Genomic DNA, 25,756 nt, shown 5'->3' with positions numbered 1-25,756 from the left:
GTCATCCAATGTATACATTCTTTAGCCTATTTAATAGTTGAAAACTTTTAAATAAATATATGTGATTTAATTTGTGCTGCTCAGAAACAGTGATCAAAAATGGCCATAAAAGTCAAATAATGAAATAAGAAAATAAAAATAAATAAACTAAGGATTTTACTGTGGCCCATTCTTCATTCAATTTTTGGCAACATTTATGGTTACAAATCACTTGTTTGACTGACTAGACTTTATCGATGAGAATTATGAATCAGGTTCATTTTTCCTGGTTGATATTTGGCACATTGCTGTAACTCTTACATTTTGTGAGTATCAGATTCTTGAACAGTAATAAAATACAATCAACTCTGTATTTCAGGCAAACAAAAATGTCTTTTCAAAAAGCGAAATGTTGCTAATGTTTTAACAACACATTGTGATTCCTGCCTTTGAAATTCAGAATGGAATCCACAGTGATGATGTTATTTTTCAGATTAAAAAAATCTTTAGAATGATTTTCCAATGGGCATAAAACTTCTATTGATACTAGTTCTATAGATTGCTTTAGCAGTTGCCTAAGTCTAGGCTGTAAAAACAGTTGTTTTCTTTTTTTTTTTTAGTATTTAAAAAGCCATTATTGAGAAACTGCATATTTAAAAATGTTTTCTCTAAAGGAAAAAAATATAGTTTTCCTTAAATGCCTAATTTGTTACGAGGCCATGATGATGCAAACTTAAAAATGTGGGACATTCTAACAATTAATAGGGTGAATCTCTTTTTGGGTAGGGAAAAGGATCCATAGTAACCAGAATCTTGAATCTTTTCGTTTGTAAAACTCAATCAAAGGGTCAACTCTACTTTCAAATGTGTCCTGTTCTGTTTTGTCTTAATAGGAATTCTTCATGCAACTGAATGGCAGAAAAATTCCTTTAGAACAATTACATTTTCTTTAATTCTGTCTATTCAAGCAATTGAAAGTAAAATGAATGTACAGTCTTTAATTTATCAAAAAATTTCTAATGTGGAAGATGTACCTCAGTGGCAAGGCTCTTGCCTAGCATGTGTGAAGTACTGGGTTCAAATATCCAATACCATCCACATATACATACACACACACATAAATGAATCATGTTTTCAGTGTCACATTTAAGAAATTTTTTTCAACTTTGTTTTGTTTTAGAATTTTAATTGCTTCATACACTTAAGTCTGTGATTCATTCTATGCTAATTTTTGTCTGTTATGTGAGGTAAAGATCTCAATTCATCTTCTGGTATGTTGATATCCAATTTTCCTTGAATAATTTGTTAAAAAACCATCCTGGGCTGGGGCTGTAGCTCAGTGGTAAAGTGCTTGACTTGCATGTGTGAGGCACTGGGTTTGATTGTCAGCAAAACATAGACTCATATTATCTTTATTTATTTTTATCTACAACCAAATATATATATATATATATATATATATATATATATACACACACACACACACACACACACACATATGTGTGTGTGTGTGTGTGTGTGTGTGTGTGTATAAATGCCTGTCCCTTCCTCATTGAATTTCTTTGGCACCTTTGTTGACCTTTCATATAAGCATTTATTTCTTAATGTAAGGAATATTTCTGGGCTCTCAGTTTTATTTCAATGATCTGTTATCTTTTTGCTAGTACATTGTTTTGATAACTATTGCTTTATGTAAAGTTTTGAAATTGGAAAATGTAAGTTTTCAGCTTTGTTATTTTTTTTTCAAAATTGTTTTGGCATTATAGGTATTTCACAATGCTGTATAGATTTTAGTATCATCTTGTCAATTTCTGCCCAAAGCCTTCTAAATTTTGACAAGGATTATGTTGAATATGAGCCAATAAGGGGAGAATACCCATCTCAGCAATAATTGAACATTTGGTGTTGGGGATATAGTTCAGTTGGTAGAGTGCTTGCCTTACATGCACAAGGCACTGGGTTCAATCCCCAGAACCCCATCCTCAACCCATTCCACCCCCTCCCCACCACACACACACACCCCCACACACACACACACACACACACACACACACAGAAGTTTCTACTCCATCTTTTGAACTTAATTTGTCTTTTTTTAAAAAAATATAACCTCTCTACTTGCTTTTTGTGTGTGTGTGTGCTGTTTGCTTTAAAAATTTTTTTTTGTTTTAATTATAGATGGGCACAATAACTTTATTTATTTATTTTTATGTGGTGCTGAGGATTGAACCCAGTGCCCTCACACAAGCCAGGTGAGCTGTCTACCACTGAGCTACAACCCCAGCCCCCTGTTTGCTTTAAAAAAAGAATTAATTTCAGCCTTGTAGATTTTTAATTTTAATTGTTGATTTTTTGCTAAGAGCCATAGCCAAGTAGTATGATGCGTGGCATTTTTGGTTGAAAGGTGACCAGCAAGCCATTAAGATGATATGATTATGTTAAGATCTGCATTCATATGGATATTAGACCCCTACTGTCCACCTCGGCCTGCTATGGGACTCCTGGAGAGTTCCCATTGGTTGGGGAAGTGCGGTAGGAGGGAATTCCGGAGGAGGGATTTCCTATTGGAGTCTGTGCCAGGGAGAACTCCACGTGTGTGGGTCGGCATATTTCCCGAGAGCATACAGGGCATTGGCAGGAGTTTAAAAATAAAGTTTGTTCCTGTTTGAGTGGCTCGTGATTTTGTGCCTAGCTAGACTTCAGCAATTTTTAATTGCAAATAACTTAAATTTATTTTTTTATGTGGTGCTGAGGATCAAATCCAGTAACTCTGCCACTAAGCCACGATCCCAGACTCCTCTGCTTGCTTTTAACAATTTTATTTTTGTTTTAAAATAGGCTTATAATGATAGTTGGGCAGGGATTTTCTTTAATTTATAATGCTTAGGAGTTTGGAGCTTCTTGAATATGTGGATTGGTGTCTTTAATCATTTCTGGAAATTTTCTCTTTAAATACCATTTTTTTCTTCAGATTTGAATTGTAAGATGCACTGTTATATACCACTAAAAATAGCATAAAAGTCTTATTAATAGTACTGTGTTATTTTTTTCCCCTCCAGTGCCGGGAATCAAACTCACGACCTTGAGCTACCACTGAGCTATACCCCAGCTCAATAATAGTACTATGTGATATATGAAATGATCACACTGACTTTGGTTGCTTTGATATTTGTCCTTTTCCCAAAGGAAATGGTAAATGTTTTCTCAATGGCATTGCTTGAACATAATCTTTTATATTTTTTATCTCTATAAGAAATCATGCACAATATCATATGCTTATAGTTTTCTCTTTTTCTGTAAATATTTAGTTGTTTTACAAGAATCTAATAACCACTTAATTATTGCTATAATTTCAATTGTGAGCATTTGCCTCACGAATATCAGACTGTGTGCCCTTTTATATACACTTTAAAAAAAACTTTTCTGAAGTACAATACATATCCCCAAAACTACTGTGGTTTGAGTGTGCACCCAAAGTTAATGTTGGAAACTTAATCCCCAAGGCAACTGCATTATGATCTGTAGGGCATCACAGTTCTTCACTCATGAAAGTATTAATGTTGTTACCTTGGAGTAGGTTAGTTATTGAGAAACTAAGACTTATTATAAAAATCAAGTTTAACCCCTTCTTGCTTTCTCTCCTGCCTCTCTTCCCCTTCTACTTTTACCATGGGGTGACATAGCAAGAAGTCCTAACCAGAGATGCAGGCTCCTTGACCTTGGACTTCCCAGTCTCCAGAACTGTAAGAAATAAATTTCCTTCTTTATAAATGACCAAATCTGTGGTATTCTGTTGTACCAACACTAAATGGACTAAAACTATAGCTTCTCAATGCTAATGTAGAATTTTTAATGATATTAATTAGTAATTAAAAAAATTATTTATTGTTGACAGTGCACAAAGGTGAAGTAAGGACAACATGAATAGCACAACACATGATTATTGCTGACTGGAGAATAGTAGTCCTAAAAAACCCACCAATTTTGAGATGTATCTTGATTTTCAAGATATTTAAAGTTTGTAAGTTGCCATTAACGAATACGGGATTGCTTCTGCCTATATTTTTTCTTTGGTCATTCTGGAACTGAGAGTAAACACATTTAAGATTTTCTCAGCCTTCTGTGCATACTAATTCCTAGATAGTTTTCTGAATTGTTCTTCTTATCTATCTTCCAATCCTCTACTTTTCTGGCTTTGATATGCTGCTAAAACAATGCATTGAATTTTAAATTTCAGTAACTGAATTTTTCAATTTTAGAAATTTAATTAGGCTTTTTTTCAAATTACTTTTATAATTTTTATAGTTTTCTATCCCTGCAGATATTTTCAAGCATGCCATTTAAAAGTATAGTAAGCATTGTTTTATATTCTGTATCTGGTAATTCTAATATCTGAAGTCTTATTAGGTTGCTGTCAGTTGTCCTATCTTTTTGCAGGTTTTTGCCCATGGTGCTTTGTTTCCTTGTCTGCATGGTTATTTTTCTTATTCTTCTTGAAAACTTATTGAAGAGTCTTGAAGGCTTAGAATGAAGATATTTTCTTTTTGTAAGAATTTGAATTTGCTTTTGCTAAGGAACCTAGGATCATTTATCAAAATCATAGCTTTAAGTCCCTTATCAATCAAAGTGATGAGAGCAAATCCCCAGGAAGGCCAGCTTGTAGCTGAAGATTTTTCAAGACAGAAGTTTTTCCCTTCTTTTTCTTTTCCTTTCCTCTCCTGTTTCTCTTAGTGTCTAAGCAATCTTTGCTAATGTCCTGGGGGTGTGGTGAGGAACAGGGAGGATATGTTTCATCTTAGTTCCATTTTGGGGTCTAACTTAATGTGGAGAGGGTTTTTTTTTTTAATTAGACACCTCATGTTAGATGAGCCTCAATTTCTAAATCCCTTGCCTTCAGTGTTTCAGAATTAAAGTTTATATATGCTTACTGGAAAATGTCCTGAAAGCAAAATTGGCTCAGATGTCTAATGTTATGCTCATCAGAGAGGTAAACACTGTTTTTATTTTTTTATTTTTATTTTTTTTAACTTTGCCCAGATAGAACTATCAATCGATCGATCGATAGATCAATCGATCTATTTATTTAGTGGTGCTGGGGATTGAACCCAAGGCCTTGTATATGCAAAGAAAGCACTCTACCAATTGAGCTATATCTCCAGCCCCTACCCAGAATTTGACTAACAGTTCCTCATTATCTTGTGAGCTCACCGCTTTTATCTATCTATTTATTTATTTATTTATTTTTCTTTAATTTTTATTGTTGGTTATTCAAAACATTACATAGTTCTTGACATATCATATTTCACACTTTGATTCAAGTGGGTTATGAACTCCCATTTTTACCCCGTATACAGATTGCAGAATCACATCAGTTACACATCCACTGTTTTACATATTGCTATACTAGTGTCTGTTGTATTCTGCTGCCTTTCCTATCCTCTACTATCTCCCATCCCCTCCCCTCCCATCTTCTCTCTCTACCTCCTCTTCTGTAATTCATTTCTCCCCCTTGTTTTTTTTTGAGCTCACCACTTTTAGTAATTATATTTAAAAATGCCTGCATTGGGGCTGGGGCTGGGGCTCTGTGGTAGTGTATTTGGCTAGCATGTGGCACTGGGTTTTATTCTCAGCACCACATATCAATAAAAAAATAATAAAATAAAGGTCTATCAATGACTAAATTAAAATAAATTTTAAAAAATGCCTGAATTTTCAGTTTTTAGTAAAAGGGATAGATTTAATCACTGGGGGGTAGGGTGGGGTAAATTTTCCTACCAGGAGACATTGGTAATTTCTAGAGGCATTTTTTCATTTTTAGATCGGGAAATACTAGTATCTAGTGGGTAGATGTATAGGTCAGCTCCCCAAAGAATTATCTAGACCCAAATGTTAATAAAGTAAAAGTCTAAATAACCTAAACTTCCATTATAGAAAATAGAAACCCAAGAAAATAGTTTATAATTTCAAAATTTGGAAGTACTAACAAATAATAACATACTTTCACAAATTTTATTTTATACTAACTAATTTATACTGAATTTTATGTTCCAACTGTAGAAATTTTCTTAAATGACTTTTTTGTGTTCATGAGCATTACTATATAGTATGTTTTTTCCTCATACTTGTTAGTAGGGAGAAAACTAGGGTGAGGTGAGCAAAGTGATGGCTTCAGGCACAAAAACCACAATAAACAAAATACCAAAATTTTATGTAAAGAATGAATCACTAACATTGCTTTGCCTTGCTGGAACCTGAAGCAAAAGGAAAAATTAGTAATACTGACTACTTCAAATTTTAACATTTTATTCATCTTAGATTTTTCTGCATTAATTTTGATTGTTCACAGTTGTGCATTAAAATATTTATTGTAATATCTGGTTTTTTTTGGGGGGGACCCTTTTAAATGTGCACAGAAGGAGTATCTTGCCCTCCCTGTCATAGTCTTGGCCCTGCTTGTGGTGAGCCTTTCTGACTAGGTAGCTCACACAAGGATGACACAGGGATTTTATTTCTAGGGTACAGATGTTTGCCTTGCTGTTTTAATATAAGAGTAGAGAAAGGTTTGAAGGAAAATGTTGTTGTTCATGTTTTTAATTGTCTTTAATTATACTTACAGTAAAAATTCTTGTACAGTGGATTCAAGATGTTTTAGTCTGCTTTGAATCATTATGATAAAAATGCCTGGTGAGAACACCTAGAAGAGAAAAAATTTTGATGCTCAATTTTGCTCATGGTTCAGAATTTTTCATCTATGAATTACCTGTCCATTGCTCTAGTCAAGGTGAGATAGCACATCTGGGGGAGAAGGGACCATAGAGAAGATATACCCTTCTGGGGCACACACCTAATGACCCACCTCCTCCAGCCATGGCCCATCTTCCTATAGTTACCAACCAGTCAGTCCATTCAAACTAGGATGGACCAAATAGGTCATGGCTCTTATAATCTAATCATTTACCTCTGAATATTCCTGCACAGGAGATTCTGAGAGATATTTTGTATCCAAATCATAGCATAAGTTAAAGTAGCAAGGATCTTATAGGTGTACTAGTCATAGCAATAAAAAACTGAGTTGGTGATTCCAGTTTAAGAGAACAGTTATATAGGAAACAGTCAATTAATGTCTTCAAGGAGGAGGCATAACTACAAGGTTTAAAGCCAGAATTATTAGGATTAGGGTAATAATTTATATTGAAGGAGACTAAAAGATCATGGGTTAACATGGTTATTCATAAGGGGAAAAAAGGTAATGAGACCTTATTTATCCTGATTGGGATATATAACAGGTAAGGAAACCTCAAAAGCTTTATGGTAGCCCTGTTTAGCACACGAGAGGGGTGAGGCTGAGAAAACAGTATAGAATCCAGCTGATCAGCATTTATCATCTCAGCTCCCATGCTCCCCAACCTCAGTGTGGTGATTGACTATAAATAGTAAGAGCACCAGTGTGCACTGAAGTAGTTTAGGTATTTCTTACCTAAGTCAAAATAAACTCAGATACAAAGGTAGGACAGATCCTGCAGGTAGAGGGTAGGGACATTGGTGGACACTATATCAGGGGCTGGGGAAACAAGATGAAGAAAGGCAGTGAGAGCTAATATTAGCAAGTGTTTTGAAGCATTCATTTGTAAGCTGTTAAAAGTGAAAATCTATTTTCTTCTATTAAGCCTGCAATATGCATGTCATCATAAGCACTCTTGTACTTGCACAATAAAAGAGTGACTGTCTTCCTTGTTGGTATTCCCAAGCTTTTTATCCCTAAATTTCTCAATTCCAATTGTATTACAACAATTTTATTGTATTTTCCAGAGGGCAAAAAATGTCTTTTGAAAGCAAAAGTACTTCTTCATCTCAGCATGCACATTTCTAGAATATGTTCTTGTTTTACATTTTAGCACAACTCTACTAAAACCATAAAAGGTCACTTTTGAGTTAAGTGTCAAGAGTAATGTTAAAACTACCTCTATCTATTTGCATCATGGAGGAAACACTGAAGAATTCAAAGCAATTTTAGTGTTGGAATGTCAGAAAAGTAAATAGATTCTGGCAATCAAGATTTCATGACAGCCTCTGGAGCCTGTTTATTTAAACATAAGAATGATGGGCTTTCCAAGTAGTATTTTCAGGATGAGCCACAGACCTTGAAATACAAAGGAAAAAAAAAGAATCCAGAAATATCTTTATGGAGAATTGACCTTAGCACTCTTTTGCAAGATCTTACCATTTTTTTTTTGTTCCAAGAGGGTATCCAACAATGATAATTCTTCATTTTCTCTATGACACATATACCCTCTGATCACCAAGCAGACATTGTTGTATATTTATAAAACAATGACAACTTTAATATATAATTATTGGAATGATATCAGTGATAATTTTAAAACATTCAGAATAAACTGATGGCTTAGAAACTTATTAAGTTAATTGACATTCCTGAAAGTATTTATAGGCACGTATATCCTAGGAACTTAGAGATTGGATTTAAAAAAATTTTTTTGAGGGTCTTGTGTTCTTGTCCAGGCTAGCCTTGAACTTGTGATTCTCCCACCTCAGCCTCTGAAGTAGCTGAGATTACAGGCATGCACCACCAGATCTGCTTTTTAATTACACATCACAGGTGTATCAAAAAAACTCATGGGCTAATTCCCATAGGTCTACTGGGGATAATGTACTACTGAACTGCCTGAAAGAAGTTGCTTTATTTTTCCTCTGTCTCTACCAAAAGCACTATACAGATTTGATGCAATTCCAATAAAAATCCCAATGACAGTCCTCATAGATATAGAAAAAGCAGTCATAAAATTCATCTGGAAAAATGGAGACCCAGAATAACTAAAACAATCCTTAGCAAGAAGAGCGGAGCAGGTTGTATCATTATACCAGACCTTAAACTATACTACAGAGCAATAGTAACAAAAACAGCATGGTATTGACACCAAAATAGACTGATAGACAGAATAGAGGACACAGAGACAAACCCACATAGATAGAGTTATCTCATATTGGACAAAGGCACCAAAAACATATATTGGAGAAAGGATAGCCTCTTCAACAAATGGTGCTGGGAAAACTAGAAATTCATATATAACAAAATGAAATTGAACTCCTATCTCTCACCATGCACAAAACTCAAAGTGGACCCAGGACCTAGGAACTAAACCAGATACCCTATGCCTAATAGAAGAAAAAGTAGGTCCAAATCTTCATCGTGTCAGATTAGGCCTCGACTTCCTTAATAAGACTCTTATAGTGCAAGAATTAAAATCAAGAATCAATAAATGGGATGGATTCAAACCTCAGCAAAAGAAACAATCAGGTGAATAGAGAACCTACATTTTGGGAGCAAGTTTTTACTACACGCACATCAGAGCACTAATCTCTAGGAAATACAAAGAACTCAAAAATCTTAACACCAAAAAAACAAATTACCCAATCAATAAATGGCCCAAGGAACCAAATAGACACTTCTTGAAAATGATATACAATCAACAAATGTATGAAAAATGTTCAACTTCTCTAGTAATTAGAGAAATGCAAATCATTTAATCTCACTCCAGTCAGAATGATGGCTATTAAGAATACAAACAACAATAAGTGTTGGCGAGGGTGTGGGGAAAAGGCATACTCATAGATTGCTGGTGGGACTGCAAATTGATACAGCCAATATGGAAAGCAGTATGAAGATTCCTTGGAAAACTGGGAATGGAACCACCATTTGACCCAGCTATCCCACTCCTTGGCCTATACCCAAAGGACTTAAAAACAGCATACTACAGGGACACAGCCACATCAATGTTTATAGCAGCACAATTCACAATAGCTAAACTGTGGAACCAACCTAGATGCCCTTAGTAGATGAATGCATAAAGAAAATGTGGTATATATACACAATGGAAAATTATTCAGCATTAAAAGGGAATAAAATGATGACATTTGCAGGTAAATGGATGGAGCTGGGGAATATAATACTAATTGAAGTTAGTCAATCCCCAAAAAACAGATGCTGAATGTTTTCTCTGATATAAGGATGCTGATTCATATTGAGGTTGTTGGGGCCAGCATGAGAGGAATAGATGAACTCTAGAAAAGGCAAAGAAGATAGGGGGAAGGGCAAAGGGGTAGGAAAGACAGTGGAATGAGATAGACATCACTACCCTAAGTACATGTATGAAGACACAAATGTTGTAACTCTCTTTTGTGTGCAACTAGAGATATGAAAAATTGTGCTCTATATGTATAATATGAATTGTAATGCATTCTGCTATCATATATAACAAATTAGAATAAATAAAAACAACAAAACATTTATGCAATGTATTTTAACACCATTTTAGAGTCTCATGTTGTCATGTTGTATGGTAATTGTTTAAATTTCCCCCTTAATTTATTATGGGAAATTCATTTAGGAATTCTGTTTCTATTTTAATTTTTCTTTTAAATTATTTTTAAAGAACAAGCATTAAAATTTTTCCTATCATTTATTTTCTTTTTCTTTTTTTTTTTTTGGTGGTGCTGGGAATTGAACCCATGGCCTTATGCATGCCAGGCAAGTACTTTTTCAACTGAGCTAAATCTCCAACCCTATTTTCACATTTTTAATTTGATTTTCCCCTCCTCTTCTCTTGGTATTTTTCTTTAGTTATGCTTTTATAATGGCTAAAGTCATACCACAGAAATGGCCAAAGAGAGAATCTCTCTTACAGATGAACAAATATAAGAACTTATTCCTTCATTCTCTTTCTATTGGGTCTCTCAGTTTCAGGATGGCTTTCTAAAATCTCTTGCTCTAAGAACACATGAGTTAACTTTCTTTAACATATGTTTTGCTCTGCAGATGTCATATTCAGCCTTTTGGAAAAGATATTGCTTCCTGAAATTGTATACCATCCAACTCCTATAGATGTCTGTTTTAAAATCTGTGTTTTCTGAAACAGATAGTTATTGGGTTTTGGATGAATAGTGAAAACAGAGAACCAAGAATTTGGAGAATCCCACTTGGGAGATGATCTTTCATGTAAGATGCCTAGCTTCATCTTGCTGATAATCAAAGTGGTGATGAAGCCACCTTAAAAATGCTCAGAGGAGGGGTTGGGGTTGTGGCTCAGCAGTAGAGGGCTTGCCTAGCACGTGAGAGGTCCTGGGTTTGATCCTCAGCACCACATAAAAATAAATAAATAAAAGTATTGTGTCCAACTACAACTAAAAAAATAATTATTAAAAAAATTCTCAGAGGGCTGGGGATGTGGCTCAAGCGGTAACACGCTCGCCTGGCATATGTGCGGCCCGGGTTCAATGCTCAGCACCACTTACAAAATAAAAGATGCTGTGTCCGCTGAGAACTAAAAAAAAAAAAAATATTAAAAAAATTCTGTCTCTCTCTCTCTCACTCTCTCTCTCACTTTCTCTTTATTAAAAAAATGCTCAGAGGAGGTAGGCCAATAGAAAAGTTTTTAAGTCAGTCTTGATATAGCTTTTATACCAGTTGGATCCTATTATTTCCTAGATAATCCACTTGTCAGCCTTGCAGGGCCATAGGAGAATCCTTTGGGTGTAAGGTCCTCAGCTCTTTTTTTTCATTATTGGAATTAAGAATGTATTTATGAACACTAAGGAAAATAAAAGTTTATTTTTATTAGTGCATATTAATTATGCAGAAAAATAGGTTTCATTGTGGCATAGTGGGAAATGCATATAACATAGTTTGAACATATCCATCCTCCCTTTATTCTTTCTTATCCCTCTTTTTTCCCTCTCCCTGGTCTCTTTCCTCTTCTCTAAGAATCTCTCTGAAAATGGAAATTTTTTAATCAGTAAATTTTATTTTAATTTTTGTTTCTTTTTAGTTATATATAACATTAGGATTTATTTTTACATAGTCAAAAAACATTTAGGGGCTGAGGTTGTTGTCGTAGAGCACTTGCCTAGCATGTATGAAGCACTAGGTTCAATTCTCAGAACCACATAAATAAATAAAATAAAAGTCCATTTAGAAGTAAAAAAAAGAAAAGAAAAGAAAAAACATAGAATATAATTTGTTCAAGTTCAGTCCATAGTGTTTTCCTTTTCTCTCCCCTACTTCCTCCCTCTGTTCCCTTCCCTTACTTCTACTCTACTGATCTTTCTGCTATTTTATTTATTTATTATTTTTGGTTAATGTCTTGCGGATATACATGATGGTAAGATTCACTGTGGTATATTCATATATGTATAAAGGAAACTTTGGTTAGATTCATTTCATTGTTCTTCCCTTATCCTATTCTCCTTTCCCTCAAAAATGGAAATATTGATACTAAGAATTACATGATTTTAAAATATGGAATATGGGATTTATTTTCACTAAATTAATTCACTACTATATTGTCTTCTTTTAATGTTAAATTAAAAGAAGTCTTTATTTTGTTATTTATCAACCTTATTTGAAATTCTTCATTCAAGTTGTTGAGTGAGTAATATTTCAACTCAAGAAAGATCTGAATATAAAATAAAGAGACTTATTATGGTAGGAAAAACAGAAGGCATTTTGTTAGAAGACCTGAATGGGCATCTTTGTAGTATTACTTATTAGCCAAGTGACCTTGGATAAATCAGGTAACCTTTACTTAAATTTAGCTTTTTTGTCTGTATAAGAGGCATGACAAAATTATCTCACGGAGTTAACTGTAAAACTTAAGTTAGTGTTTTTAAGGGTGCTTTATAAACTAAAAAGGGTGCATTATTCTAAGTGATATCCTTGTATATTTCACTCGTATACTTGGTAAGTTGTTTTCTTAGGGTATGTTTTGAGAGCCAATAAAGATACAATACTTAAAGTCAGACTCCATTTTTGTTTTATTAGAGGTGTGACCTAAACTCTCTTAGCCTCACTTCCCCCTTCTGTAAAATGAGACTATACCTCTTCAGGTGATTGTGAAGATTAAATCTGCTAATCCATGGAAAGCACTTCCAATAGTGTCTAGCATATTCAACAAATGTTACCTATCATCATCACTATCCATAATGACTATTTTTATTCTTAGATTTAAAAGGAAACTCTTTCCCAACTTAAAATTTGTATTTATCATTTATCAAATGGTTTCCTGGCTATGAAGTTTCAAGGTAATTAATTTTTCCTTAGTGGTGAATGTGTATATAAACACAGTGATACAGTTTTTTTTTAACTTAAAACTCATTTAAGTAATACTTGTTTCAAAAAATAGATATTCTTGATAGATTGTCTGCATACATAATTTTGGTAAATATTGTTATGTTTTGGGTACTGTAAACAAATTCAGAAAATAACTCCTGAAAACAAATCCTTTAAATAATAAATGACATTATTTTATTCACTCTTACGGTAAATTTTCACCATTTAAAAAAGAAACCTGTCTATATTTGTTCTCATTACTAATGTGTGAAAATCAATTAATTAATCTATTTTAAAAGATTCACCAAAATGATCAAAGCAGCAGCCTTGAAGGATTAGTTGAAACATGATAATGGATTTAATAAAGTAATTTCTTCAGATAAATGCTTAATGTAAAGTCTGACTAAACCAAAGATTACAGTTTTAAAAACATATGAATAACTAAAAGATTCTGGGCTTTCTTTTGTATACTGATATACTTAGCAAGATATAAAGCATTGTGACAATTTAAATTAACTTTTAATATTCAGGTCAAAAACTGATGCTTTTTTTTTTTTGTGGGATTGGGCGGGGGGAGGTTATATGCAAGCCTTGACTTATACCACTTCTAGTTTAAGCATAATTGCTTTCACATTTGTGTGTTAATGCTTTGGTGAAGTGCACAATGTGAAAGTGAATTAAATGACTGATGCTTGCTGTATAATCCAACATTGATTTCAACCAGTCAAAATGTTACAGTTCTGGCTCAACCACAAGAAGAGTCTGAAGCTCTTGGTTTCTGTGACAACTCAAGGTCAGGTGACCTGGATATGTCTTGCCAAGCTGTTCCTGTGGAATAAATAGGCTGTTGGCAAACAGGATGGCTAAGCATTCTCTCTCAAGATTTCAAGTTCACAAAGTATGAGACAGCTGGGCAAGGGTCAAAGGTGAAAGGTAATAAGCCATTCTGGGCCTGTTCTTTTGTGGAGCCTTTGGCTGCCTTTCAGACTGAGGTCTTGGAAATAGTTCATACAAAGGCCTTCTGCCAACAGACTACTGAGAATTGGCTCAGGCAGAGTTCTGTTACAAAATCCTCTTCTTCTCTTTCTCTCTGTGTTGGTGTCTGAAACTTATAAAAATGCAAAGATTTTTATATAAAAACTAAGGATGTAAGGGAAAGAATCAAATAAATTCATGTATATACAATGAATATAGAACAACTTTCTTTTTAGGGACAGAGGTCCCAAATTAAATTTGTTATAATAAATTCTTGCAAAATTGATTGCAAAATACATTTTTAGAAAAAGAATAAGAATGTTAAAATAACAAAGAAGATTAAAAATTGGCAAAATTTTGTATCCAATGTTAGCTTTCTAAAGAAGCAACATGTCCTTGTTCTACCTAAGTCACCAGAGATAGTCTTTAAACAGTCTCCTGAGGTATTTTCATTAAGGAGCTTATTTAGTAGGATTTGTTATGGTATTGTCTGTTAAGATTTGCAGTGCATTATGGAGAAAAATGGTAAAATTAGGCTTGTTGAAGATTTCTTTCTTTTTGGGAGGGCAGTCCTGGGGATTGAACACTGGGATACTTAACTACTGAGCCATATTCCCAGCCCTTTTTATTTTTTATTTTGAGATAGCGTCTTGCTAAGTTGCTTAGGGATTCACTAAGTTGATGAGACTGACTTTGAACTTGCAATCCTCCTGCCTCAGCCTCTGGAGTTGCTGGGATTACAGGCATGTGCCACTGCACACAGCTTATTCAAGATTTCTTATCTTTCTTTAGATTTACTACTGTTATTCTTGCTTACAGTAGGAATTCATTTTAGGAGGAGAAAAAACAAAGTAAATGATATATTTGCCTTCTCTACATTAAAACTTGGCTTGAAGGGCCCGCTTTAGTTACTTGACTGTTAAATTCATCAGCTTACTAGTTTGTTTTCTCTTTTTTGTGGTGTACAATTACAGTTGCAACTTCTATTTTGGTCAAGTTTGGTATATTTTTCCTCTCTGGATTTGTAATATATTGTTAATAAAGATGTAGGTACAAGAAATTCTTAGAATAGAAAAAGGTGAGGTGAGGGATGATGAAAGATGGAAAAAGAATTATTCCCAAACACAAAGTAGAAGTCATTAGCCCTTTAACTATAAATACACTTCTTTGGGATGGTAGAAATTACAAAGAAAGCACCCAGTTAAATAGAAACATAAAAATATTACATTAGGAAATTTTGTTTACTTCCTAGAAGTGGAACCAAGGCATGCAGTTTGGATTATAACCAGTGAGATCTTGGCTTTCATTATTTTGTCTATACTAATGAGGGTAGGCATGGGAAGGATGGGACTTTCCAATGTGCTTCATGAAGTCTGATTTCTCTCTTCCTTCTAGAACAATCAAACTCACTTTGTATTGCAAACAAAAATTTCTGAGAATATCTTACTTCACAGGTGGTATTTATTTACTTTCTCCAGTAAACACTAAAAGACAAAAATTCCTTGAAATTTAGGCATTTGCCTTAATTCTTTTTCTTGAATTTCTTGATATCGTGAATACTGCTGCAATATGAGGTATTATACCTGTTGGCAAAATAGTGTTTTCTGTTTTTTCATTAAACAGAGTAAGTTCCATTTCCTTTATTTACTGACTTCCATTTAAGCTATGTTAGACAGTTTGAAGATGGTGACTTTTGAATAATGTATTTAAAACATTTGGGCAGATATTTACTTCTTTTTCCCATATAAAAGTTCTCAAAGAAAAACTTGAAAAATATTTACAAATGCTTAGTTTCTTTTGGTCAAATAAATGTGAAAATCACAACTTCCTCCGCCCCACTTTGGAATACGTAGAAGCTTTATTTTATATTGCTACAAAAGTGAAGTACTGTGTTATTCTGGTGTTTAAACTATGACCATCATTCACCATTTTCTCTAATGAGCCATTTTCTTTGTTTTGGACAGGAGATGATAATTCATTTGAACTCATTAGAATTTTCATCACATCTGGTATCATTCTTGAAATTTCCTTGAAGTTTATAGACTGAGAATATATATATATGTATATATATATACTGAGAATATATATATATATATATATATATATATATATATACTGAGAATCTGGTGCTAGATTAAATACTTTCTAATCTAGGTTAAGGCACTCTTCATTCAGTATAACCTATATATTTCTTATTGAATGAATAAGGAGAATATTAATCCAATAAAATCAATACAAAAAATTTCTTCTGTTTGAATCTTATTAAAATATCAACAGTTAGTGTACTTTTATAGAACATTTCTTTGAATAATTGAGTGGTGCTATCAGTATGTGAAATGGGACTGTAGAATTCTTAGCATTTTCAAGAGATTGATATTCTTTAGAAAGAGGCAAAGATCCAAGTGTTCATCAACAGAAAAGTGTAAAGTAACCAAAATAATTCTATTTCCAAGCTTAAAAGATACAAAAGTAAGCAATTCTGCTTGACTATTAAAAGCTAAAATATTAAACAATCCTTAGTAAGTTTTGAGCATGTGGCAACTATAGTGATATATATATATATATATATATATATATATATATATATATATGTATATATATATATCTCCAGTTTTTAATGGGTAGACTATATTTTCTATCTAATTTTTATGATTTATATGATATCTACTAGGTTATGTATATTTGAGATAATTAATAATAGTGAAGATATAATTGTTTCTTTAAAAATCTATGATACTGGGCTAGGGATGTGGCTCAAGCGGTAGCGCGCTCGTCTCGTATGCATGTGGCCTGGGTTCGATCCTCAGCACCACGTATAAACAAAGATGTTGTGTCCTCTGAAAACTAAAAAATAAATACAAAAAAATTCTCTCTCTCAAAAAAAAATCTATGATACTTAACATTGAGACTCTAGATAGAGTAATGCTCAATTTGTCTTTCCACAAATAGAAAGGATTTTAAAAAACCTTTACTAGGAGAAATTTCAGTTTATACTGAGCCATCATAGATGAGTAACATTCCAGAAATTCTTCCTAGTAGTTTAGACTTAAGTGTTATTTTGTCTAATTTTTCAAACACAACATATTATGTTTTAAGTGTTTTAATGAACAAAATGTATAGTAGCAGTTGTTGCAGAGTTCCTTCCTATAAAAGATCACACATTCATGACAATTAGGAAATGGATATTGTATTGCACACTTTGCTTCATGTTAAAGACTAAGAAATACTGGGCAATAGCAACAGAGATGAGGCTTTTCATATGTATTCCAAATAGATAGCATTGTTTTTGAGGTCCTTCCTCTAAAGAACCTGTTTTAGTCAGCTTTTTCACTGCTGTGACTTAAAGACCTAACCAGAACAATTGTAGAGGAGGAAAAGTTTATTTGAGGGCTCATGTTTTTTAGTGGTCTTAGTCCATAGAAGGCCTGCTTCATTCCTCAGGGATGGAGGTGAGGCAGAACACTGTGGTGGAAGAGTGTGGTGGAGGGAGGCAGCTCACATGACAATCAGAAAGCAGAGAGAAGTCTCTGCTTGCCAGATACAAATATATATCCCAAAGCCACACACCCAAGTCCCACCTCCTCCAGCCATACCCTATGACTTCAGTTACCATTCAATGAATCCCTAGCAGGGGATTAATTCACTGATTGGGTTAAGACTCTTATAACCCAATCATTTCTCCTCTGAACCTTCTTGAATTGTCTTAAAAGTGAGCTTTTGGGGGACACATCACATCGAAACCATACAGTACTTTTTAATGGAATATATATATATATATATATATATATATATATATATATATATATATATATATATATAAATATCTACAAGTTATTACCCAAGGGTACAGTGCATAATTAGTATTAAGGGGCTTCTTAGCATTAGGAGGGTTTGGGCAGTTTTCTGAGTATATCTTTATTTCCTTGCATGTGTGAATATTATTGGGGATATATATTTCATATTTTCTATTTGCATGATAAACAGAATGGAGTCACATCATCATCATACATTTCTTTAAATATATATATTTGACCAAAAAGAAATAAAGAGAAATTAAAATATTCTACTCAATGAGTGTGTACTCTGGAATGATTGTGAGATATGAATCTGGGATTCCTATCAGTCTCAGGTCCTTTTTGGGTTCTCGGCTGAGTGTGTTTCTAGTGCTTAAAGATATGTAGCTTTTTAAAATTCAATATGAAGTATAAGCCAATAAGTTAATCTGGTTCTCAAAGAAAAATGATAACTGTTTATGAGAGTGTGTCCTTCTTTAGTATACCATTGCCTTAAGATTTTTTGACTCTATGCAAATATATCTTATGTATGGACTTTGATTTTTACTTTTATTTTTTGGAGTGCTGGAACCAAATCTAGGGCCTCCATACAAGGCAGATAAACCCTTTACTACTGAGCTACATCCTCAGTCCCATTGTGCTAACTTTAGATCTTAATTCCTGGAATAAAAGTCATTTATCTTTAGTGACTTTTTGTTTAACTAAACATTTTTAATAGTCTGACAGGCTATGTTAATCTATGTGAAATCTATGCTAGTAGATTTCAACATCAGTTTGTACCATAATGACCTCTCAGATATATATTTTATAGAGTTTGAAGAAGCATAATCCTGAGGGTAAAACCATCAACTTTGAAGCAATCTTCTTTAAACTCAAGTTTATTTAGGGCTCTCACCCTCTATTTGTGAACAATAATTTTGTTTCGTTATACTGTCCAAAGTACTTTCCAAATGCATGTCATTCTAAAGATAACCAAGTATGGATGAAGACAAATATATTGTCTTAGAGCTAGAAAATCTGGGTTCTATATTTAAAGTTACATGATCTTTGGAAAATCCCTTAGTTTCCTTAAGATTCTGCTTTTTCATAATTAAAATAGGAATCTTATTCTCTGAAGAGTTATTGACAGGATTTAATGAAATCATCAATGTGAAAATGCTTTGAAACTGTAAGGGTACTTACAAATATAAAACTGGGATCATAGTATTCCAATACACTATACAATTTAAGACCATCAATTTAATGACATTGGATAAGAACAGTTTAGTTCTGTTGGTTGCTGTTTACACATAACCTTAGATTTAGATATACTAGGTTCACTTACCACTAGGTCTAATATTTATCATAAAAGCAGTTTTTTAAACTCTTGTTCTCATGAGCACTACTATGGTTCAGATGGGAGATATTCTCACATGTGAGAAATGCAAGAAGGTTCATCAATGGTTGGATTATGAAAGCCTTAACCTGATTGGTGGTAACTGTACACAGGTAGAATGTGACTGGAGGAGGAGGGTCCCTTGGGGCATGCATTTGGGGTTTTTATTTTGTCTTTGTTAAACAGAGCTCTATCTCTGCATCTTGGTGTCATGTTCCCAGCTGCTTTCCTCTGCCACACACTTCTGCCAAGTGTTCTGCCTCTCCTGGAGCCTCAAGGAATGGAGCTGGTTGTCTGTGAACTGAGACCTCTGAAACCATGAGCCCCCAAATAAACTTTTCCTCCTTAAGATTGTTCTTGTCACATCTTTTTGGTCACAGTAGTGAAAAAGCTGAGTAAAAAAAGCTCAAATATCAAAGCTTATTTTATGCCTGTGATATATTGTGGAAGTCCTTTGATAATAATTTTAAAAATACCATATTATGAGTGTTTCCTACCCACCTCCACCCACTGAAATTCCCTCAAGATTTTAATTATGAGTTGACTCACAATCTCATTCTTCCTGCTTTACCTTGGATTTTCCCCCAGAATATGGAATAAAAGGCTTGTTAAGATGGGTTTTCTTATTTCACTCATTTCTTCTGAAAAGAAGAATCTAAATAAACTTGATTAGTCATGACATTTAAATTTTATGGCTTGAGCGTATGGCTGATAAGTTTCTGATTATTATTACCAGTAACATTCTAAATCTGTAAGAAAATATGTATTCCATCTTTTTCAAATTTGTTTCACCTTCTGATGAGATCTTTGAGAATATTCTGCAATTATATAGTTAATTTTTTGCTCTTAAATATCTAATATGAATGTACATTGAAATATTGGAATTTGCACAATCAAACCTGAAACAAGCAAAGAAACATACAAAAATTAAATCAACACCAGAGAAACAAGTTTTTGTTAGAATCATAAAGGGTTAGCAGAAAATATCACAGGTGTATTTTTTACTTGGTTGTAGTTTTCTTTCAGGGAAAGTCTTATCAACTGGAGAAAGCTGCTCATTTCTTTGAACTAAGCTCTGATTTCTCTAAAATCAGATTTTGTATTCCCAAAGCTCCACTCTGCAATACCAGCACAAACATACTTCCGTAGCTGTACAGCTCTTTAAAGAATCGGCAAGAGGGGTCAAGCAATGACTTATTCCAGTTTAGAACCCACCATGCTTTTTTTTTAAAAGAAAAACTTGTGGAGTTTTAGAAAAAGAATAAGAATAATGGACTTTATGAAAACATTTATAAAACAATAGTGTAAATTGATTAAAGAGATTGTATTTGATCAGTGAAAGGTTTAGGAAAATATCCCCATTATGTTCTTCTGTTAACAAACTACATAATGGTTTGAATTAACTGTGTGATTGAATGAATCTATTGTTGTCTAGTCCTTTGTAAGATAGAAGAAATATAATAATCCAAATCAAATAGTGAGATCTGTTCTGATGATGTAAAAGACTCAAATATTATCATCCCAGTTTCTAAACTTCCCAAATGTATACTCCCAGTTTAATACTTACTATTGCTATTATACATTTTAAGTATCTAACTTTACTGTTTGTGATACAATGAAAAGATGAAGAATCAGAACACTTGGGGCATGATTTGGCTTTTCTGCTTATTAGTTTTGTGGCTGTGAATGAGTCACTTGGATTCTTATGCTCTTAATGTCCTCATTTGTAAGGTAGGGCTAATAGTATTTACTCTTATAACTCAAAGGATTGCTGTATAGCTTAAATGAAAATTTATGTGAAAAAACCTTATGAATTATAAAATACTGTTAAATATGCCACCTAAAATACTTCCTTTAGAATGTTTAGTGATATAAAGAAAAAATGATAAATGTAAGTTGTTTAGTATATTTCTCTTTACTTAATATGAGAGGTACCAATCAAAATCTTTATTAGGTAAGGCCAGAATACTCCAGAGAGATCTACTGTTTTGTCTATCATCAGTAAAGGATTAGAGAAAAGCTTAACATTGGATGTGGATTTCAAGTCTTGCATATCCTTTTATTTCGAATTTCTTTCATTGTTAGAATTTTGTTATCTTACTTTTAAACTTGTTTACTTCTTGTGAAAATACTCTTAATATGTGTGTAAGTGCAGTATATATACATGTAATGCCTATATACATTTTGTCTATAGAAAAATACTGTAATTGTCTTAAGAAGAGATCCTTTTGAGGAGAAAATTTTATTCGTTAGTTTTTGTGCAGTTATTTGTGCCAGGAACAAGTTAATTGTCTTTATTCCAATACTGTATTTGACCACATTAAGTATGCAAATGTGGCCACCAACTTGTTGGATCCATGATTATTAATTTCTGTTCATATTACATGTCTTTCAATATATCCTTGACATTTTTATTGGATGTTGATAAAGATAGAGATGTTTTCAGTTCATTATCTAAATTTAAGCACAGATTAAAGATGTTAAAAATGGAACACAAAAGAGATAAAAATGGTGTATTTCTTGTATACATAGCTGCTTGTTGACAATGACCTTTTGGCATTATTTCTGTTCAATCACCTATTTACTGAGGTCCAATTCATATCTAGCAGACAGGAGAGATTTTCTAAAGGTAAAGGAAACAATCACTATTTGTTGTTAATATCATCTGTTGCTTAGCATATATTTATCATCTACTCTAAGCAAGACACTATACTAGATGTAAAAAATAAAGTGGAGTAAAAAGAGATATGTTTTTTGTCCTTATAGTTTAGTAGAGAAGATAGGTATTAATCAAATAATTTCAGAATTTGGTCTAAAACTAAAACAGCCAAATAATAAGGAAAGGTTTATGGTCTTATGAGAACAAAAAATTTAAGAAAACTAGAAAAAGCAGTAGGTACATCTTTAAATTTCTTTAAAAAGAAATGGAAAACTACTCTTTGTAATCAATAATAACATTATTACATGTATGTTGCATATCAGAGTTTTAGTGGTGACAGTTTTGATAAAATTGTGGGTGAGAATAATTTTCCATTGGTTTAGGGACTTAAATACTTTTGATGTAATAAAAAAATCCTTTGAAATAGATTAAATAATTAATGTTAAATATAAAAAATTGGACTGCTGGAGAAAATCCCCATAGTTTTATGTGATCAAAATCAGTGGAATAAATCCATATGAAAAATTACTATCTCTTTACATGTCATTTTCTTATAATGGTTATTCTTCACCTTGAAAAGTAGGAAAATATTACCTTGGGAACTGGCCAAAATACAATTTATATTATTTTTCATGGATTTATTTTTGTTGAAATTTATCTTTATGAAGGGCATCCACTAGTTTCACTTTAAATTTATCAGTTCTACTTTGTTACATGAACCATCCATAACAGTTGTTTGAACTGCATAGATTGTAAGAAATTAAAAAAATCTTCTTTTTGTTTGGTACTAGGGATTGAATCCAGGGACACTTACCCACTGATCCACCCCACTATCCCCTTTTAGTTTTTATTTTGAGACAGGGTCTCGCTAGTTTGCTTAGGGCCTCACTAAGTTGCTGAGGCTGGTTTCAAATCTTTGATCCTTCTGCCTCAGCCTCCCAAGTTGCTGGGATTATAAGTGTGTACCACCATGTCCTGCCAATAAATGAAAAACAAAACAAAACAAAAATTTCAAAACAAGAATTTTTAGTGTCATGACATAACCATATTTCCTTTTTTATTTTTCATAAGCAAAGCCCAAATCTGACCTTAAAGTTCTTCAACATTAATTGCTTGGCATTTTTTATTCCTAATTCCTCTGTTGCATATTATATCTGCTTTCCAGAGTATTTAATTCAATACATCAACAAGAATTGCCACAGCTAAAATGTTTATCTTAAGTGGAATCAAAATGATATTTTAGGGCTGGGGTGGAGCATTTGGTTAGCATGTATAAGGCATTGAGTTTAATTCTCAGCATCAGTACCACATATAACCAAAATAAATAAAATAGAAGTCCCTTGACAACTAAACAAAAAAGATATTTTAGCTGGGTGTGCTGGTGCATGCCTGTAATCCAAGCAGATTGGGAGGCTAAGGCAGGAGGATTGTGAATTCAAAGCCAGCCTCAGCAATTTAGTGAGGCCCTAAGCATCTCAGCAAGACCCTGTCTTTAAATAAAATATTTTTTAAAAGGGCTGGGGATGTGGCTCAATGATTAAGCACCTCTGAGTTCAATTCCCTTTTATCTCCCCCAAAATATATTTTGATTACTTTAAAAGTTCTTATTGATTTCTGAAAGACAAGTAAATTACAAATAATGTCAAAGGTTATACACATTCAGCTTTTTCTAGGTTTACAGAGGAAGCTTGTCAGATTGACTTTATCACTGTAGATCTCCCTAAATTAATTTCAATTTTAAATGGATGCTGGAGGTAAAAATCCTTTGTGCACTGGAAAACTGGAGGAAGAAAAATGTATGTTGTTGAGTTATATATTTTTTATTTTTTCAAAGTCAACTTGATTTGTAATTGTTTTTTGTATGGAAAACATGCATTTTAAAATTTTAAATAGGATTTTGGAGGCATTGTACTCTAATTTATTTGTATTTCAGTATTTCTATTAAGGCTCTTCTAAATCTTGATACTTGGTATGTACCTTTTTTTTCCCTTTAAAAATTTTAGAAAATTTTAAATGATATTCTGAAATTTTATAACTAACTAGTAACTAGGATGGTGTAGCTCTCCTTTCTGCTTAGGTGTTTTCAGTTTAGATTTGTCAAAGAGTAATAGTTTATTGCCTGGTTAGTATTTGGTACGGAATATTTAGTGCTGGGTGTTACTAGAAATACTAGCTGAAAATACACATTGAGTATTCCTTGAATAAATGCTTGGAACAATAAATGTTTGGGATTTTAATTTTTTAAAAAATATTTGGAATATTTACTTATACCTAATGAAATATCTTGATAATAAGACTCAAGTCTAAACCTGAAATTCATGTATGTTTTTAACTTTATGCAGATAGTGTGAAGCAATTTCATACATTTTTGGTGTGCCTGTGTTTTTTATTAACTTGTCACATGAGGCCAGGTGTGGAATTTTCCACTTGTGGCATCTTATTTGTACTAAAAATGTGTTGGATTTGGGAATATTTTAGATTTTGGGTTTTTAGATTAGGGAAACTTAACTTCTATATTTAACATCTATGTTTTTTCTCTTTCCCCTTTCAATCACTGGACTTAAAACAAGTGTTCCTTTAAGTAGCCCTGCATTTCACATCTAATCTTGTTATGCTGACTTTGAGTATTTAATAATAGACCATGAAAGATAAGAGTGTTTTAAACTACATTGTAATTATATTCTGAAATACACTGTAATCCTATCCATTAACTGGGATTTATAACTTCACCACCATATTTCTCAAGCCTTCTGACTAGGAGTAGAATTACACCACCAACTTTCCTAGTTCCCCATGTTGCAGGCAGCAAATTGTGGGACTTCTCAGTCAAATCCTCAGAATAAATGTCTTCATAGATAAATAGATATTAAGTACATAAATGCATATGTAGATGACAGATAGAAGGACAGACAGACAGATCCTATTGGTTCTGTTTTTCTGGAGAATGCTGATAATACAGTGAACAACTATCTATCAATTCCTAATGATGGTCTCCATTAGGTTTCCATGAGGGTCAGCTCTTGTAAATAGGAAGCATAAAATTTTTCCTCCCTTTTGAATAAAGGGTATTCTGTTTCCTTGTACTTTCCAAGCTGAATTTCCTCCCATATTTCTATACGGATGTTCAAGAAGAATAGTGCCCCATCTAAATTAGGAAATTAGCTAACGACAGGAAACATTTGTTCACTGTATTTGTCAGCATTCTCCAGAGAAACACAGGATCTGTCTGTCTGTCCTTCTGTCATCTACCTATGCATCCATGTACTTAATATCTATTTATCTATGAAGATATTTGTTCTGAGGATTTGACTGAGAAGTCCCATGATCTGCTGCCTGCAACATGGGGAACTAGGAAAGCTGGTGGTGTAATTCTACTCCTAGTCAGAAGGCTTGAGAATTACGGTGGTGAAGGTATAAATCCCAGTCAAATGGCACAAAATATGTGTCCTAGGAGGTCAGATAGTCAGGGAGGAACCAAATGTGACAAATTCCTTCTTCTTTTCCCTCTTGATCTATTCAGGCCCTCAGTGGATTGAATGATGTCCAATCACTGGGGAGGACCATGTACTTTACTGAGTCTACTGATTCAAATGCTTATCTCATCTAGACACACCCTCAGGATACACTTAGAAACAATGTTTAATCTAAGTACCCTGTGGCCCACCCAAGGTGACACAGAAAATCATTGCTAATTTAAATTCTATGTATACTTTATGAAAGGTGATAAAGGTCAGGAATGTCTCAATAATTTTGCCATACATTAAAGAGTAAGAGATAATTATTTGTCATTTCCTGCCATTTACCACCATTCAAAATAACCTTAAAGTTTCCCCATTTAGTAACAGTATACA

At 33.2% G+C, this 25,756-nt stretch overlaps 1 protein-coding gene across 1 annotated transcript in view; it reads left to right on the top strand.

The window, feature by feature from the left end:
* LOC120885707 (uncharacterized) overlaps nt 1-25,756 on the top strand; it is a 144,439-nt gene that overhangs the window by 32,739 nt on the left and 85,944 nt on the right. Inside the window, exon 7 of the mRNA XM_078022230.1 lies at nt 3,663-3,722. The gene's annotated coding sequence lies outside the window, so the exon portion shown is untranslated. The remainder of the gene's footprint in view (nt 1-3,662; nt 3,723-25,756) is intronic.

This window comes from Ictidomys tridecemlineatus, chromosome 1 (genome assembly GCF_052094955.1).
Source record: "Ictidomys tridecemlineatus isolate mIctTri1 chromosome 1, mIctTri1.hap1, whole genome shotgun sequence".
In the NCBI taxonomy this organism is placed as follows: Eukaryota; Metazoa; Chordata; class Mammalia; order Rodentia; family Sciuridae; genus Ictidomys; species Ictidomys tridecemlineatus.
The sequence above is the reverse complement of the archived record's forward strand: the minus strand, read 5'-3'. Positions and strand labels throughout refer to the sequence as shown.